Here is an 18,218-nt window from a genome sequence, read left to right as displayed (position 1 = left end):
TTAATTTTATTTTTGTTTTCTCAATTAATTTGCGACCAACTGGCGGCTGAGAAGTGGTTCATCTATGCGGGCACGTAGACAGTTTTTTATACCCTGAACCCATTAAAATGGGTATAAGGGTATATTGTATTTGTGCAAAATCTAAATGTATGTAACAGGCAGAAGGAAGCATCTCCGACCCCATAAAGTATATATATTCTTGATCAGAATCAATATCCGAGTCGATCTAGCCATGTCCGTCTGTCTGTCCGTCCGTCCGTCCGTCCGTATGTATGAGCCAAAGGATCTCAGAACCTATAAGAGCTAGAGACTTAAAATTTTAGATGTAGATGCTCCTAGTTTCCGCGCAGATCGAGTTTGTTTCCGGTAATCGATAACTTACTCCATTTCCAAGCAATCGATAAAACGCGATATCGACATCCTGTTTTTTTTTAGCGAATTGGGTAAATAATAAGAGCTTAAGCCACCAAACTTGATATGTTGCGTCTAGAATATTATTATAATATATATTTCAAGTATCTTTCATTTCATACCTATCGCCACCTCCCCGCTACCACCCTAGAGCTATAAATCACATTAATAACCCAACATTTATGTCCAACCAATTTAAACCACAATTTAAATGCAATTGATTTTTTCAGAATACACAAATATTCTATGGTACAGTAAGATATACTGTAGAAAAGTTCATAAAGATCGGTTAAGAAAAACCAAAGTTATATGCAACTGCGCAATTGAATGGGGTAGCAGCTTTAAGAATTTCTGTATACATGTACACACACAGATTCGTGCGCGCCTGCTTCGCATTCTAATAGCATGGTAATTGCATCTTTTTTTGTAATGTTATTTTAGTTCCTTTTTTTATCATAAGTACTTAATTGTTGGTGTGGCTGCTGAGTAGAGGCATAGCAAGTGATGCGGTCTGTCGCGAGTTCGAGCTCTACCGGGGAAAGTATTATTATTTTTTTTTTTGCTGGTGTGGCTTTTGAGTAGAGTCGACAGTAAGTAATGCGGTCAGTTGCAAATTCGTGTTGGAATAAGAGGGTTCAGGGTATCCCCTAGTCGGGAGCTCCCGACTAGAACCTCTTACTTGTTTTTTTTTTTTAAATTACTTCAATTAAAAATGATGCTTTAGAAAATACTGTTTCTCTATATATATTCTTGATCAGCATCAATAGCCGAGTCGATCTAGCCATGTCCGTCTGTCTGTCCGTCCGTCCGTCCGTATGTATGAACGCAAGGATCTCAGAACCTATAAGAGCCAGAGACTGAAATTTTAGATGTAGATGCTCCTAGTTCCCGCGCAGATCGAGTTTGTTTCCGATAATTGATAACTTATTCCGTTTCCAAGCAATCGATAAAAATCGATATCGATATCTTGTTTTTTGGGCAATTTTGGTAAATATTCAGAGCTATATATACATTTACACACACACATTCATTCGCGTCTGCTTCGCACTCCTTCAGCATGGTAATTGCTACTTTTTTCTGTAATGCCATTTTAGTTCCTTTTTTGATCATAAGTACTTAATTATTGGTGTGGCTGCTGAGTAGAGGCGTAGCAAGTGGTGCGGTCTGTCGCGAGTTCGAGCCCTACCGTGGAAAGTAATTTTTTTTTTTGTTGCTGGTGTGGCTGTTGAGTCGAGTCGACAGCAAGAAATGCGGTCAGTTGCGAGATCGAACCCTGCCAAGGGAACTTTTTTTTATGTAATTTATTTGGTGTTGGAATAAGAGGGTTCAGGGTATTCCCTAGTCGGGAGCTCCCGACTAGAACCACTTACTTGTTTATATACATATATTTACAACTTTCTCTTTTTCAGGAGAGTTAAATATTATTTACTAGTTTTATTACATACAAAAAAACAAAACAATAACGATTTTTTACCGAACAATTATCAAATATATATATGTATACAACTCTCTTTTTTTATTATATATGGTATATACTTTCTCTCTCTCTCTCTCTCTCTCTCTCTCTATTGCATAAAAAATGAAAATGATGCATATATATAGTTACATACTCTATTATTTGTGTTTAATATTCAGTCATCTCTTTAACTACTAACAGGACAGTCAGTCTGTAAATCAGCTATTCATAACAGGCCGTTTAACTGCTATAAAACTCTTCATAACAGGCAAAAAGATACTTGATAATGGAGATTGGAAATTCTATTATTCATATATCAGATTAAAAATTCATTCTAGACAGTGGTGAGACATGAGATATCACTACAGGCTTATGTTCCTTAATTTATGAAAATGCTCCCCAGAATTATAACGATCTAGACCTACAAAATTATAAATATATTCTAATAAAAACTTCTGCTCACGGAAAACATAACAAACCTAATGGACAACTTAATATAAGTTTTGAGAAAATCTTACAAGAATCAAAAAACTATTTCTATACGTATATTAATAGTGAAAATAATGAATTGAGAGAATATCTTAAAAGTGAAAAAGTTAAATTAAAGAGTATAAATACAAATAACATGAATGAACTTAAGATGTTTTTGATTACTTATATCAATATTGAAAATATTGCGTTGAGAGAATATATTAATAAGGAAAATGAAAAAATTAGGGAGTCAATTAAATTATTGAAAGATTTATTTAAGGCAATAGAGCTATTATAAATATAATAAATATTCAATGGTCTAGCTATTCACGAATGTCTGTAGATAAGTTTGTTCACTTTTCAAGTGATAAATACAATACTGAGAATTTTAAGAAAAATTGTGCTAAATTCTTGGGGCTGTTTATGGATAACGATCAAAACATTGATATTCAGAGCAAACGTCTTAAAAACGTTGGGAACCCGATTCAATAAAAGGACGCAGTTAACTATTGTTTTTTGGAAAGCAAGGTCGGTTGATAAGCACATGACTTGCAAATTAGAAAGGAAAACTTAAATCTAGAAAATAGTATTAGACTGAGTGCGTCTTCGAGAAGCGAGAAGAATCTGAAAGCATATTGTGAAAAATAATAGCTGAACTAAATGAAAAAATAGCGAGTTTCGAGATTGTGTATTTAAATATTATACTACTCCGAAAAGTGTATTAAAAAATGTAAGAATGCAAATCGAAGGCGAGAAAATACCATTAAAGCTTTTAAACAAACCAACATAACATAAAACAAGTAAGAGGTTCTAGTCGGGAGCTCCCGACTAGGGAATACCCTGAACCCTCTTATTCCAACACGAAATAACCTCAACAGCCATACCAAAATAAAAAAATAAAAAACTTTCCACGGGCTCGAACTCGCGACAGACCGCATCACTTGCTATGCCTCGACTTAGGAGCCACACCAATAATTAAGTGCTTATGATATAAAATGGAACTAAAATAGCATTACAAAAAAAAAGTCGCAATTACCATGCAGTTACAATGCGAAGCAGACGCGCATTAATGTGTGTGTGTATACAGAAATTCTTAAAGCTGCTGCCCCATTCGATTGCGCAGTTGCATGTAGCTATGGTTTTTTCTTAACCGATCTTTATGAAATTTTCTACAGTATATCTTATTGTACCATAGAATATTTGAATATTCTGAAAAAGTCAATTGCATTGAATTTGTGGCTTAAATTGGTTGGCAATAAAAGTTGGGTTATTAACTTGATTTATAGCTCTGGGGTGGTAGCGAGGAGGTGGCGATAGGTATAAAATAAAAGATACTTGACATATATATTATATTCTAGAAGCAACATACCATGTTTGGTGACTCTAGCTCTTATTATTTACCCAATTTGCTAAAAAAAAACAGGATGTCTATATCGATTTTAATCGATTGCGTGGAATTGAAATAAGTTATCGATTATCGGAAACAAACTGCGCAGGCAGTAGGAACACCTACATCTAAAATTTCAAGTCTCTCTTGCGTTCGTACATACGGACGGACGGACGGACGGACGGACGGACGGACGGACGGACAAACGGATATGGCTAGATCGACTCGGCTATTGATGCTGATCCAGAACATATATATATTATGGGGTCGGCGATGCTTCTTTCTGCCTGTTACATACATTTGCAGTTTGCACAAAAACAATATACCCTTATACCCATTTTCAATGTACTCGGGGTATGAAAAGTTCCCTTGGCAGTGTTCGAACTCGCAACTGTCCGCATTACTTGCTATCGTCTCTACTCAACGGCCACACCAGCAAAAAAAAAAAAATACTCTCCCCGGTAGGGCGAGACGCACTTGCTATGCCTCTACTCAGCAGGTACACCAATAATTAAGTACTTATGATAAAATAAGTAAGGGGTTCTATTTTAGAAGCTATATGTCAAGTTTGGTGACTCTAGCTCTTATTATTTACCAAAATTGCCCAAAAAACAGGATATCGATATCGATTCTTATCGATTGCTTGGAAACGGAGTAAGTTATCGATTATCGGACAACAAACTCGATCTGCGCAGGCATTAGGAGCACCTACATCTAAAATTTCAAGTCGCTAGCTCTTATAGGTTCTGAGATCCTTGCATTCATACATTCGGACGGACGGACAGACAGACTGACATGGCTAGATCGGCTCGGCTATTGATTCTTGATCAGCATCATTATATATATACTTAATGGGGTCGGAGATGCTTCCTTCTGCCTGTTACATACATTTGCAGTTTGCGCAAATACAATATATCCTTTTTACCCATTTTCAATGGGTTCAGGGTATAAAAAGAACACACACCACCATGAGCAAGAGGGGAATAGTTAATGATTTGCATGGACCAGTGCGAATAAATTTTGAGCGTAGAAGGGTTATTATGAAAGGAATCGATGATCATTGGCAGGCAGATAATATTCTAGAAGCAACATACCATGTTTGGTGTCTCTAGCTCTTATTATTTACCCAAATTGCTCAAAAAACAGGTTGTCGATATCGATTTTAATCGATTGCGTGGAATTGGAGTAAGTTATCGATTATCGGAAACAGACTCGATCTGCGCAGGCACTAGGAGCAGCTACAACTTCAAGTCTCTAGCTCTTATAGGTTCTGAGATCCTTGAGTTCGTACATACGGACGGACGGACGGACAAACGGATATGGCTAGATCGACTCGGCTATTGATGCTGATCAAGAATATATATACTTTATGGGGTTGGAGATGCTTCCTTCTGCCTGTTACATACATTTGCAGTTTGCACAAAAACAATATACCCTGTTCAATCCAAGTCGATCTAGCCATGTCCGTCTGTATGTTCGTCCGTCCGTATGTATGAACGCAAGGATCTCATACTTATGATTAGCAATTGAATATCTCTGACAACATTGCACTAATCCCCCACGAATGCCATTTTGTATAAATCTTTGCATACGTCTGTAAATAATTTTAATTCTATCCCAGGTGTTTTTAGCATAGCATTCAAGATAACCCCGGAGCTGTGTAATAATGGGATGGATCCAATGAATAAATATTCTTGCAAATTAAACGAAAATTTTCGAAAACATCTGCAAGCAAAAATATTCGAAAACATCAAAAGTATATCTGTCTTTAAATACAACTCCATATAATCTTTGAGGGTTTTACAATTAAAAGCTCTCCACACATTCTGAGCGTGTAAATAATCACCATCTAAACATTCTCTATTTGTAAGACTGTTGAAAAATTTTTCCCTCGGTGGAACAGCAGTTTCTTGCAAACATTCAAATTTAATAAAGTATTCATATGGAAAAACTCCCTTCCTATGCACTAGATTAAAGTGTGTGTCATCCGGGAAAGGCCGTTTAACAGTTGTGAAATTATTATGTTCTAAATTAGAGCTATGATTATCTAAACTTGCAGCCATAAATCGAAGTGAGTCTAAAAAACGTATTTCCAAATTTGTATTATGCTCTGTAATATATGTATGTATGTATTTTAAAATGTAAATCTCTTTATTGACAGGTAGCACCTTAATTTCACTTTCAACTTTTGACAACTAAAATGATGATAAATGAGGCAATTTTGTAATTTATAATACGGGCACTATGAGCTGCCCCTCTAAATTTACCAGTTAAGTGGCAATGATCCCGTACTCTATCAAAGTTTAAAATCTTGGTGCAATTGTGGCAATTTTAAGCATTTTTAATTTAATGCTCATCTTCTAAACTCATTTCGATTGGCTTTACAGTAGATAAATATTTGCTATAAATCTCTCTTGCATCAGCAATGAGAGATGTTACAAAATGTAATCCTACATTTTCTCCACTATATATAACGAATTTATCTAAACTGGAATTATATGCAGATTTTATGAAATATACGTATGCAACAGGAATGTGTTCTTGAATGCTTATAACATTCTCGCTCACATTCCTGTTGATAGGTTTTAAAACGCACTCGAAATCTGCATAAATTATAAAAGGCATATCTAAACTATTTGCATAATTATAAAATTTTACACTCGCCTTATCCGCTTTTGGAAGCTTTGCCACCACTTTTCCACACTGCTTACCATGCATCCTGTCGTTATGCGAATAGTTTAAGCATACATTACAGAAATGTAATTTCCTCGTATGCGAAGTCAACTGATTGTGTGTAAGACATTTATACTTAAGTAAGTATTTTGTTGCTCAAACAATTTAATGCCTTTGAGCTTTAATGGAAATTCCATATTATAAAATTTGAGTGAGAATATCTCATCAATTTCAATAACTGGACTCCTTATATCCTCTATTTTATATGGGGCACACCTGTCAGCATGATGTTGCAAGTTCTTTAGGGCTGCTATTAAAGCCCACTTAAAGCAAAACTCATCTTCGTTTTTTATATTAGTAATAGCTTTTTTCAAGCTCAATTTCCGTGGTAATAGAATAAAACTAGAGCCTCTTAGTGGCTTATATTTATTGACGTTCATTTCCAAACGTACATTTTTTATGAGAGCCCAACCACTATCTCTCTCTTGGAATTCATCCATCTTTGAACTTTTGGTGGCTGAGTGGCTCACGAACCATCCAACGGTGCGAAGGCCTTATTTTTGTGCTCATTTGTCCGCAAATGGGCACAACACCCAGCGGTTATGAGCCACCCTTACACCACAAACCTCACAAAAGCGTTGTGCACCTTGAACATTGTTTGCTGGTCTTGACGACATATTTCTTTGATGTTGTTGTCTGTTGTCTTTTTCACTTTAAAACTTTCAGATAACTAAATAAATTTTTTTAAAAATAATATTCACTTCATTTCAGTTTCCCAAGCCACATTATGGCTCGCTGATAACAAAGCAGCGCATTCCCCCTCCCCTTCGTTCCTTCCCATCCAATCATATCCATTGTAAACAAACGTGATCTTGCTCCCCACACACAAATGGAAACAACACCCCCGTTCCCTTTCTCAACACACAAATGTCAACATAAACAAAAATATTCATGATCTTGCGCATCCGCAGCGTAAGCAAATGTGATCTTGCTCCCCACACACACACACACACACACACACACAAACGTAACACCCCGTCCCTTTCCTCGTGCCCACCCAACTCCCCTTCTACCCCCTTCCCGCCTTGCGCACGCGACACCAACGCACTCCCCTCTACCTCTATGTGATCTTGCTTCCCACACAGATATGGAAACATAAGATCCCCCGCTTCCCCTTTCCCATGAGCGTCCACTTACGCGCGCGCACAAAAATATTTATAGAGCACCCCCCGCTCCCCCTTTCCCTTGATCCTTAACACATGCTAGAGAGTTTCTAGAGGACTTAGAGGAGCGCTCCATCGCGTACGGTATAACCCTCGATCGATTGCCTCGGGCCATGAGCGAGGTATTCTGCGACCGGGTTTTTGAGCAGTGGACTAAGGGATGTGCCATGGTCAGTATTTCCAAAAGGTTTCTTAGAGTTCTTTCTACCCCCACGCTACTTCGAGAGGCTGGAGGACGAATCCGATCCCGCCGGCAGCGTGTGGGGCAAGAATTTAAGGAATACCTAATAAAGCTAAGGGCTTTGATGCATCATGCCAGATATGAACCTGCGCAGGAGTTGCGCGTATATATGAGAATGCCACCCCCGAATAGGACGGCAACTTTTCTCCACCTTGTCCCAGCTGACTCAGCTCGCTGTGGAGTACGAAACGGTGATAAGACAGAGAGCGAAAAACTCCGGAAGTAGGTCAGGGAATCAGGTGGTCACGAGCCCAACTAGCGCGGAGTGGGGGAGGACGGTACAGCCCTCGGGGTGACACCTCCACCCGTTCCGGTCTACTCCCATCAGATCCGGAGAGATCGGTGGGGATAGACAAGTTTATGCCCCGCCAGCAACGTCCCCTGCGGAAGTGGCCCACCAAATGATGAGCCAAGAGGGTATGATCCGCGACGAGCATGTCGTAGGTGCGCACAGGAGGGGCACCTTGCCATGGTATGTCCCAACGCGCCCGTCTTGTTTTGTTGGGTATGCGGGCACCGGGGCAGAAGTAGCCAGGATTGTTGTCGCCGCACGGAGGCGGGAAACGGGCAACGGCGTCGCCCAGGCCAGGGTCGGGTCAACGCCGACACACAAGGGACTCGGAAGTAGTACACCCGCTTAAGGTGGAGGGTGGCCGGATCGTCGCCACGGTGAAGATTGGCGGGCGGACGATACAGGGGCCTCTTGCAGCTTCATGGGTGAAGACTGAGTACGCTAGTGGGCGATTCGGCGGAGAGTGGAGAGCATACAGGCGAGCATTCGTCTGGCAGATGGGTTCACGCTCGAAGTAGGGAAAGCATTCAGGTTAGGCGTCGGCCTAGCGGGGAAGGTGGTTAGCATGTTAATGCTTATCATGCCCTCAATGCTGGACCACGTCATCCTAGGGATGGATTTCTTGGGTGCGATGGGCACTACAATTCGCTGCGGTAATGCAAAGCTAGACCTAGAGGCGGTGACGGTACCGATCGTGGGGCCAGGAACGAAAGATCCGAAAGAAAGTCTCACGCATCAAGAGGCGGGAGCACCTGCTCGGCGACAGGAAAAAGAGAATACGGGCTACGAGCCGGAGGAAGGCCTCCCGGGTCATGGAAGGGCAACAGAGAATATCAAGAAGGAACCGAAGGAAGGCCTCCCAGGTCATGAAAAGGGAGCGCATGCTCTGCAACCGATGGAGAAGAACGTGAGGAAGGAGCCGAATGAAGGCCTCCCTGGTCATGGAAGGGCAGCACCTGCTCGGCAGCAGAGAGAGGGAGCCGAAGGAAGGCCTCCCAGGTCATGGAAAAGGAGCACCTGCTCGGCTACAGGAGAAAGAGGATACTAAAGATGAACCGAAGGAAGGCCTCCCATCTCATGAAAGGGGAGCACCTGCTCGGCAACAGAAAGATGACATCAGGAGGGCACCGAAGGAAGGCCTTCCAGGTCAAAAAAAGGGATCAACTGCTCGGCAACCGATGGAAAAGATCGTGAAGAGGGGAGCGAAGAAGGGGCCTCACTCGGGATTGGACCGAGATCTGGAGCAGCCCAAAAAGCGGCGCGTAGAGCTGCAAAGGCAGATCTACTCTGCCCGTGGAGGCGGCACGGCGGAAATTTGCCAGAGGACGGAGCGACTGCCAGAGTGGAACGATCATGGAGCTCCATCCGGAGTCGGAGTGGTGCCAGGGATAGATAGGCAAAGGGCGAGTACAGCACTGAAGAGGCAGAGTGCCCAGCGGAGCTGGATCCGGAACTTAGGGAATTCCTTTAATCGGAACTGGAACTCTTCGAGAGGCTGCAGGGAGTCTCGCATATCGCGGAGCATAAGATTCGGAATAAGGACGACAAGCCATTGAAACAGAGATACTACCCGAAGAACCCGGCCATAGGTGATTGATCAGGTGGATGAGCTAATCCAGGCAGGTGCCATCGAGCCGTCGCGTAGTCCGCACAACGCCCCAATCGTCTCAGTCAAGTGTCTCGGGATGGCGTCATGGTACAGGCGCTTCGTTCCTAATTTCGCGACTCATGTAGTAGCCGCTCACAGCGCTCTTAAAGAAGGAACAGGAGGAGGCATTGCGTCACTTGAAGGACAGCTTGACGACTGCCACTGTGTTGCAGACTGACGCGAGTGAGTATGGCCTCGGCGCAGTGCTGACGCAGACAATTGAGGGACAGGAGCGGGTGGTCGCGTTCTCGAGCCGGAAGTTATTAAAAGCTGAGGTGAACTATTCCGCCACCGAGAAGGAGTGCTTAGCAATCGTCTGGTCGATCCGGAAACTGCGTTGCTACCTAGAAGGGTACCGGTTAGACGTGATAACAGATCAACTTGCCCTCAAGTGGCTCAATTAGATCGAGAGCCTTTCAGGAAGAATTGCACAATAGGCATTGGAACAATTCCAATTTAACGTTCACTACCGACGAGGGAAGCTCAACGTCGTGGCCGACGCACTATCAAGACATCCTTCAGATTCCTGTGAAGCAGTGGTGGCCGAGCCACACTTCAAATGGGTCGCAAGTATGCGTGCCAGGATCGCCGAAGAACCAGCCAAATTCTCGGACTACACAGAAGAAAATGGGCAGCTATATAGGCATTTGGGCCACAGGGCTGACGACGAAGTCTACATTCCCTGAAAGCAATGTGTGGCTAGTGATCAACGGCAGAGGGTATTGAGGGAATGTCATGATGCTCCCACGGCCGGTATCAAGGCGTGAGGAAAACAGTGTCGAGGCTAGCCAGAGGTACTACCGGCCGGGTATGTTCCGTAACGCCGCCAAGTACGTGAAGTGCTGTGAAATCTGCCAGAAGCTTAAGAGCGAGCAACTCAAACCGGCTGGACGTATGCTGACGAGGCAGGTAGCAGAGCCGATGGCAGTCCTTAGCGCTGATTTCGTCGGACCCCTTCCACGGTCAAAACATGGCAACACCATTCTACTGGTGCTCCAAGACGCCTTTTCTAACTGGGAGAGCCACGGCGGCGCACCTGCAAACAGCGTTCTGAGAGAGGATTTTGAGCCGATTCGGGGTGCCTTAAAAGTTCGTGTGCGACAATGGGGTACAGTTTAAAAGCCATAGTTTCAAGGCTTTTCTGGAGTCCCTGGGTGTAGACGTCTAATATACCGCCCCGTACTGTCCGCAAGAGAATCCCACCGAGAGGACAAACAGGACCGTGAAGACCATGATAGCGCAGTTTATCGAAGTTCATCAGAGTTCGTGGGACGAGCTCTTACCGGACTCGACAGGATTCAGCCCAGCTTGCAGGGAAGGGAGCCGCGGTTGCCGGCTGCTTTATACGATTAGGCGACTCCGGGGTCCGCAACTAGAGCACTCCACCCTAGGACGAGGGCGGAGAGGCTAAAATAAATATTTATATCGTCCACAGCAACCTCCAGCGCGCATCAAGGGACCAGGGCAGACACTACAACTTGCGGAGACGAGAGTGGCGACCTTCACTGGGTTCAATGGGCTTGCTACGGCAACACCAGCTGTCCAACGCGGCTAAGGGCTTCGCCGCAAAATTGGTACCCAAATTTGACGGTCCCTATCGTGCGCCTGGCGAACCCAGCTGAAACCATTCTACCAAGGTTTCACTGATGACGAAGAAGAGAGATCCGTACCTATGAACACCCACAAGTAGGCGAGGAGTGAGATTGGCACCCGTCGCCTGACGTAACCACCTATTAAATTTAGACTAACACTAACAACGTAGTTAGAAGGGGCTTAGTAGAATGAGAGACAAACTGTAGGAATAGGGTATTAACAACTAAGTATTAGAAATGCTAACGAATAAGTTGATTTTACAGATGGACCAAGAAGTAATTTCGATTTCATCAAACGAGGATGCTAGCAGTGCGTATCCCCCGGGCCCGGCATCGGAGGCCACCAAAGGCGATAGCAGGAGGAACCGCCCCGCCATTTCCGGAATGGTCTTGTTAATGGCCGTCGAGGTGACGACCATGTTCGTCGAAGCGCCGTTTTCGAGAAATTCGCCGCCGTGCGCAGAGGAGCCCCTGTCTCCCCTGTTGGCATCCTTTTCGACAATGTCGCCTGAGAGGACAGTCCTGACAGAAACTGACGAGGTGGACGCGCAGGCGGACGAGGAGGACCTCCTACCCCCCGACCCGGACGAGAGTCCAGATCGATGGAGTCGGCACGATCGGGAATTCCACCGTTGGTCCCAGAAGTCGAGTCGTTGCCATCTGGGGTAGCATGCGACACCCCAGCAGCTGGCGCAGAGAAGAGGGAGCCAACGGCAGCCCAGTGTCCAGAGGACAGCGGTATCGACCTCCAAAATGTCTCGCCCGGAGCCCGAAGCGCTCAAAGATCCGCAACTACGTGTGCCGCGTTCGCCCCGCGAGCACCGAGAGGGCCTTTCTCGGCCTGAGAAGGATAACCGTAGTTGCGGAGCAGTGGTTACTCTCCCAGGTGGATTTTCCGATCCCTGGGTGGTACCAATAACTGTCTGCCAGATGGTTGCAGAGGAGCCACAGACCGGGGACGAGGATGCAATGCCCCCATTCGTGCCGATAATACGCGCACAGGCACCTGGCATTACTTCCCGGGAGGAGATAGAAGAGGCATGGCTCGGCCCTCAAGACGTGATGCCGCCGCTGATGCCCGTCACACGCGTGGAGATACCGGTTGCCGCCTACCGGACAGATACAGAAGACGCATTGGTCGAGGGGGCGGAAACGGAACACGAGCCGTCCGCAGAGGCCCCCAAGACCCCCTCCGATAGCGAGCTGTGGGGGACGTCGCAGAATTGTTCGACGGAATCGACGGGTAGGACACGAGCTTGGAGTCGGTGTTCGGCGAAGAAGTGGACCTGGTGGCAGTCACGCTGGCTGCCAGTCCCGAGTACGCGCCACGGACTCCTATGCCAACAAGGACCGTCAGAATCCCTGTTTCTGATTTCACCCCCTTGGGGTGGAGGGTATTTTCCCCTGGGATGCCTACTACTTGTGGCTACTTGCTTGTCTTGTAGTGACTTTAAGGACTTTAACTTGTAAATCTTTTAGTTCTTTGATGGTTATTCTTCATAACGCATCAGCTACATTGTTATCTTTACCCTTTAGATACTCTACTGTGAAATCGTATTCTTTTTAATTTGGAACTTGGATTGACCATTGAAAATAAATATGTAAGTGGTCTATGATCTGTTTTGACAGTGAAATGTCTACCATAAATATATGGTCTGAAATGTGTTATTGCCCAATGAATTGCTGCTAATTCTTGTTCTGTTGTACTTTTTTTACTTTCTCCCTTAGTAAATGAGCGAGATGCATTGGGAGTTGGAGTCCATTATGGGTTTGAGTTAAAACCGATCCAGAAGCTTGCTTACTTGCATCAGTTATTATGCAAAATTCTTTGCTGAAATCTGGGTATTGTAATAATATTGGGTTTACTAGTGCCGATTTAATCACATTAATCTTGTAATGTGACGAGAATAGTCGGCAAAATTTTTTAAACGTCGGAATAATTGCAGAATGCAACGAATCTTCTAGCGCTGTCCGCATCGTGTGGGACTGGATAGTTTTTAATGACGTCAAATTTTTAGTCGTCTGGCAATATTCCTTTATTTGTGCATTTGTGTCCCAGAAATGTGACTTCATGCATAAAAAATGAACATTTTTCAGGATGTAACCTAAGTATGTATTTCCTACATTTCTCAAAAACATCAGTTAAGATTTTAACCATATGTTTTTCGGAACAACCTATAACTATTAGATCATCCATATAAAGGAATGCTTGAGAAGGTTCTAGTCCAGAGAATGCAATAGTCATCATTCTCTGAAATGAATTTGGCGCTATTTTTAAACCAAAAGGTAATCGCGTAAAGCAATATGAGCCATTGCTCGTTGAAAAAGACGTTATATATCTTGAACTCTCTTCAAGTTCAATTTGGTGAAAACCTGACATTAAGTCAAGGAAAGTATTTTGCTATACCTAGTTGATCTCAAATGTCATCAATTCTAGGTAGAGGAAACTAATCGGACAACAGTTTTTATACCGTGAACCCATTAAAAATGGGTATAAGGGTATATTGTATTTGTGCAAAATCCAAATGTATGTAACAGGCAGAAGGAAGCATCTTCGACCCCATCAAGTATATATATTCTTGATCAGCATCAATAGCCGAGTCGATCTAGCCATGTCCGTCTGTTTGTCCGTCCGTCCGTCCGTCCTTCCGTCCGTCCGTATGTATGAACTCAAGGATCTAAGAACCTATTAAAGCTGAAAAGTTGAAATTTTAGATGTAGATGCTCCTAGCTCCCGCGCGAGTTTGTTTCTGATAAAGGATAACTTACTCCGTTTCCAAGCAATCGATAAAAATCGATATCGATATCCTGTTTTTTGGGCAATTTTGGTATATAATAAGAGCTAGAGTCACCAAACTTGACATATAGCTTCTAAAATAGAATATATATATGCATTTGATGTTGGAAGAAGAGGGTTCAGGGTATCCCCTAGTCGGGAGCTCCCGATTAGAACCTCTTACTTGTTTATTTATGTGACATTAGTCAATTACGAATCGCCATTTCTTATCTTCTGAGCCTGGATGTGCTTTCTTCGGGACTAGTAGAAGTGGGCTATTGCATTCTGACACTGATGGTTCGACAATTCTATCGGAGATTAATTTGCCTACTTGTTTTTTAATTTCTTCTACTTGACTATGCGGGCTTCGATAGTTTTTGATATAAATTGGTTCAGTATCCTTCAATCTCAATTTTTGTTTATACAAATTATTTGTTTTTGTTGATTCGGTTTCAAGTCCGAATACATCACTATACTTGGTGCATAATTCTTTTAATTGTGGTTTAAATTGATTTGCAAAGTTTTTACTTAATTGAGCTAGTACTGTGTTCTTTCTATTTTCTGGAGTAGTTTGAACTACGCCGTAGTTTGAAAGTGGTTCAAAGTTTAGATTGTTTATATTAGTTAATTGGTCTTTATTGGTCGAATTAAGAAATCGGACAATTTTTTATTTTTTTGTGTTGAAACTGTGTTTGCAACGAAAATTCCAGGTTGAATTTCCTGATTTGGAATGAATATCTTCAATTGAGTTTATTTCAATTTTTCGGACAACTTCTGATTTTTCTGGTAGAAGTATTGAATTGTTACCAGAACTGTATGTTATTGGAACATAAATTTGGACATTTATATTGTTTGGTCTTATTATAAACCAATCTTCGGACTGTTCTAGGTCTATTTTGCAATTAAGACCTTTTATGAAATCTATGCCTATTATTCCGTCACACGGTATAGCGAAACTTGCATTGACTATATGAAAATTGTGAAAATTATATAGTTGTCAGTTTGTTGCTCGATTGTGGCGATGCCTTTGGATTTTAATTCCTTGACCTATACCTTGAATGTCTATAGTGTTATTAAACTGGATGTCTTTGAAGACATCAGAATCTTCTTTTAAAATTGAGATATCTGCACCTGTATCTATTAAAAAATACTAGTTTTTTTCCTGATTCTACATTATAAAAAGAGACAAAAATATTGAGATTGAAGTTTATTGAATGAGCCTTTATTAGTTCTGTATATCTAAAGGGGGTTGTTGGTTTCCCGAATTATTTTGGGCTACCCTAACATTGTTTCTGTTGTTATTGTTGTGGCTTCGGTTCGAGTTGCCACGGCCTCTAGAGTTTCCTCTATTTTGACCTTGTCCTCTGTATTATTATTTTATTATTGTAGCCGCCTCTGTTGTATGGTCGGCCTCTATAATTACCTCTGCCGCGGTTTCCACTACGATCAGAGTAATTTTGGTAATAAAGGACAGTAATAGTTTGTCCGGTTGCTTCTGTGAAACTATTAACAAATTTTGATAAGGCATAAAACCATCATTAATATAAGCACCTGCTAAAGCTTTTGCCAGTTTCTCAACTTCTTGTGTATAAATGTTAGCAGTTTTGCACTTTTGCTGAAGGTTTAGGAGTTTAGCTGATAGCACTTCAACTGATTCTCCTTTTACCGTTCTTGATAATTTTGATATTATTTCGGCGATTGTTTTTTCGTCGCTTATCAAGTTTCGTGCATGGCGTTTTAATTTTGTCTTTATAAGACTGACATCTGTTGCTTCATGATCTTCTTTTAGTGAGTCTATCAGACTCAAATCATTTTTGAAGCTTTGTAAGTTTTCTGCCTTTCCATCAAACTCTAACAAGAGCGATGAGGCTAGTTTGAGAAAACTTATAGCTGTTTGGGCCATTGTGTTCTCAATTTATGTAGTCGCTGCACGTTTAGTGCTCGAGTACGAAGATCTGGCTCATCTCTATACGTAAGCGAAGTGAGTGCGTCTATATCTGGCATATTTAAATATATTCATACCTTATCCGATAAGCTTGTCCGTCTGCTCTACTGCTATAGCGTTTCTTAATTTTCTTTGTATGCATTGCATACACTTTCAATGCTAGTGATACCAGAGATACTGTAGTAATTATAATTAGCAAAATAGTAATATTTTCTAAATGTTCTTTATGGTCAATTACTTTTACGTTATTTATAACATTTGCGGCTGATTTTTCAACCTTGGATTCGATTGAAGCCATTTTAATTAAAATTTCTTACAAAAATGCATATAATGTTATTAAATTCATATAATGTTTTTATGTAACATATAGTGCTTTTAGTTCTAAATGCCAATGTTTTTAGTTTCATGGTTTCAATATTGCTAATAACACAAAATACTACCTAGCATTTCGCATAGCTTTACGGGCTATGCTGCTAATCGGGCGGAGGTGTTTCTGCTCAATTTTACAAAATTTTTTTATTTTATTAAAAGTAATTAAGGATATAACTGCAACTGTTGTTCATCGTTGCATCAGCTTGGTCGTCGCGTTGTGTGCGCAAGTGGCGGTGTGCCTCTCGCACTTATTCCGATGGCACAGCTTGTTGCGCTGGCGGTAGCGGTGCTGGTCTTCGCACAGGTGTTTATTTGTTGGAGGTGCCGGCAGTGCAGTGTCTGCTGTTGAGTGTGGGCACATTCGTTTTTCTTTTGGCAGGCTGGTTGCGGCAATGGGTGTAACTTTATTAGTTGTTTGGTTTATTATAGCTTTTATATTTGAGTGAGTAGTGGTGTTTGGTTTTCTCTGCTTAATTTCATTTTGCAGATAGTCGAGTTCATCTTGTAACTTCTGAGCTGTCGACCATGCGACCATGTTGGCTGTTTTGTGTATAGCAGCCAACTTCGATGCGCTATTCTTTTATTAATTTTATTTAAGCCACCGCGTTAACATAACACTCACTCTCTACTCACTCAGAATACGGGATGCTCAATGTCCAAGTTACGACGGCAGTTGTTATAGATGGCCTCTCGTTAATATGAAGTTCCTTTTCCACTTGGATATTATAGATGGCTTCTTTGTTGGCCATGAAATTGCTTTTCAAATTGTATATTATACATGGGCTCTTTGTAGGCAATGAAGTTCCTTTTTCACTTGGTCTACTGCCTCCAGGCAGGGATGCGTGACCATGTCACGGTCGCCATGTAATGTTTGGATTTAATAATGATTTTACAAAAGCACGTTAGTGCTGGTTGACTTGGGTTTTGTAAATGATTTTATTCAAAGTAAAATATTGCGCTTAACATATGTGTACATGCATATACTTATGCTGTTATTGGTTAACAGCTACAAAGAGAGGGAGAGTGAGTAGCATGCATATCTTAGATATTTGATAGATACTCTCATTGCCGTCCAGACGGACAGACATGGCTAGATCGACTCGGCTATTGATGCTGATCAGTCAGTCAGCCAGTCAGTCAGGACAAACAGTTTTATATATAGAGATATACAAATAAGGTAAGTGTTAATTATTTTTATACCTGATTTGCTTCAAACATATTTGCAAAGTTCTACATAAGATTATAATGAATATTCAGTGATTTTTTGATTTGAAATTCCACCCGCAACAGTGGTAAATTGGCGGTAAACGTTAGTATGAAAGTATTCAGTTTACCGTCCGATCAGTTTCAATATCATTTTCAAAGCTTTTTGAGAACATTGATTTTATAACATACGTGCCACGGGCTAGGCCGGGCTTTACCCGCTACTAAATATATATATACTAGCTATATATATATTGGTAGTTCACAATGATTGGGAATGGCAAATGAAGTTGTATGTTGCGACTGTTCTAGAAGCATTATTGCCGCTTTGCTTAGAACTGCCATGGCGAGGCGACAATGTCGCCAAGTGTGGTTTGATGGGATACAAAGGGAAAAGGAAGAACGTTGAGTTCTGTTGCTTCCTGAGACGCCTAGCGTATACATCTGAACTCGCTGCGCTCTGAAGCTTTATAAAATGGAGAATAATACTTGCACTCCGACATATATAATATATTGCCCGGACTTACG

The 18,218-nt window shown here is 41.9% G+C and overlaps 1 protein-coding gene across 6 annotated transcripts in view; it reads right to left on the bottom strand.

Annotated features, from left to right (window-relative positions):
* LOC115760416 (acetylcholine receptor subunit alpha-like) overlaps positions 1-18,218 on the bottom strand; it is a 405,819-nt gene that overhangs the window by 56,118 nt on the left and 331,483 nt on the right. The gene's annotated exons all lie outside the window — the stretch shown is intronic.

Source organism: Drosophila novamexicana, unplaced genomic scaffold, assembly GCF_003285875.2.
Source record: "Drosophila novamexicana strain 15010-1031.04,08,12 unplaced genomic scaffold, DnovRS2.1 tig00000434-arrow-pilon, whole genome shotgun sequence".
Taxonomy (NCBI): Eukaryota; Metazoa; Arthropoda; class Insecta; order Diptera; family Drosophilidae; genus Drosophila; species Drosophila novamexicana.
The sequence above is the reverse complement of the archived record's forward strand: the minus strand, read 5'-3'. Positions and strand labels throughout refer to the sequence as shown.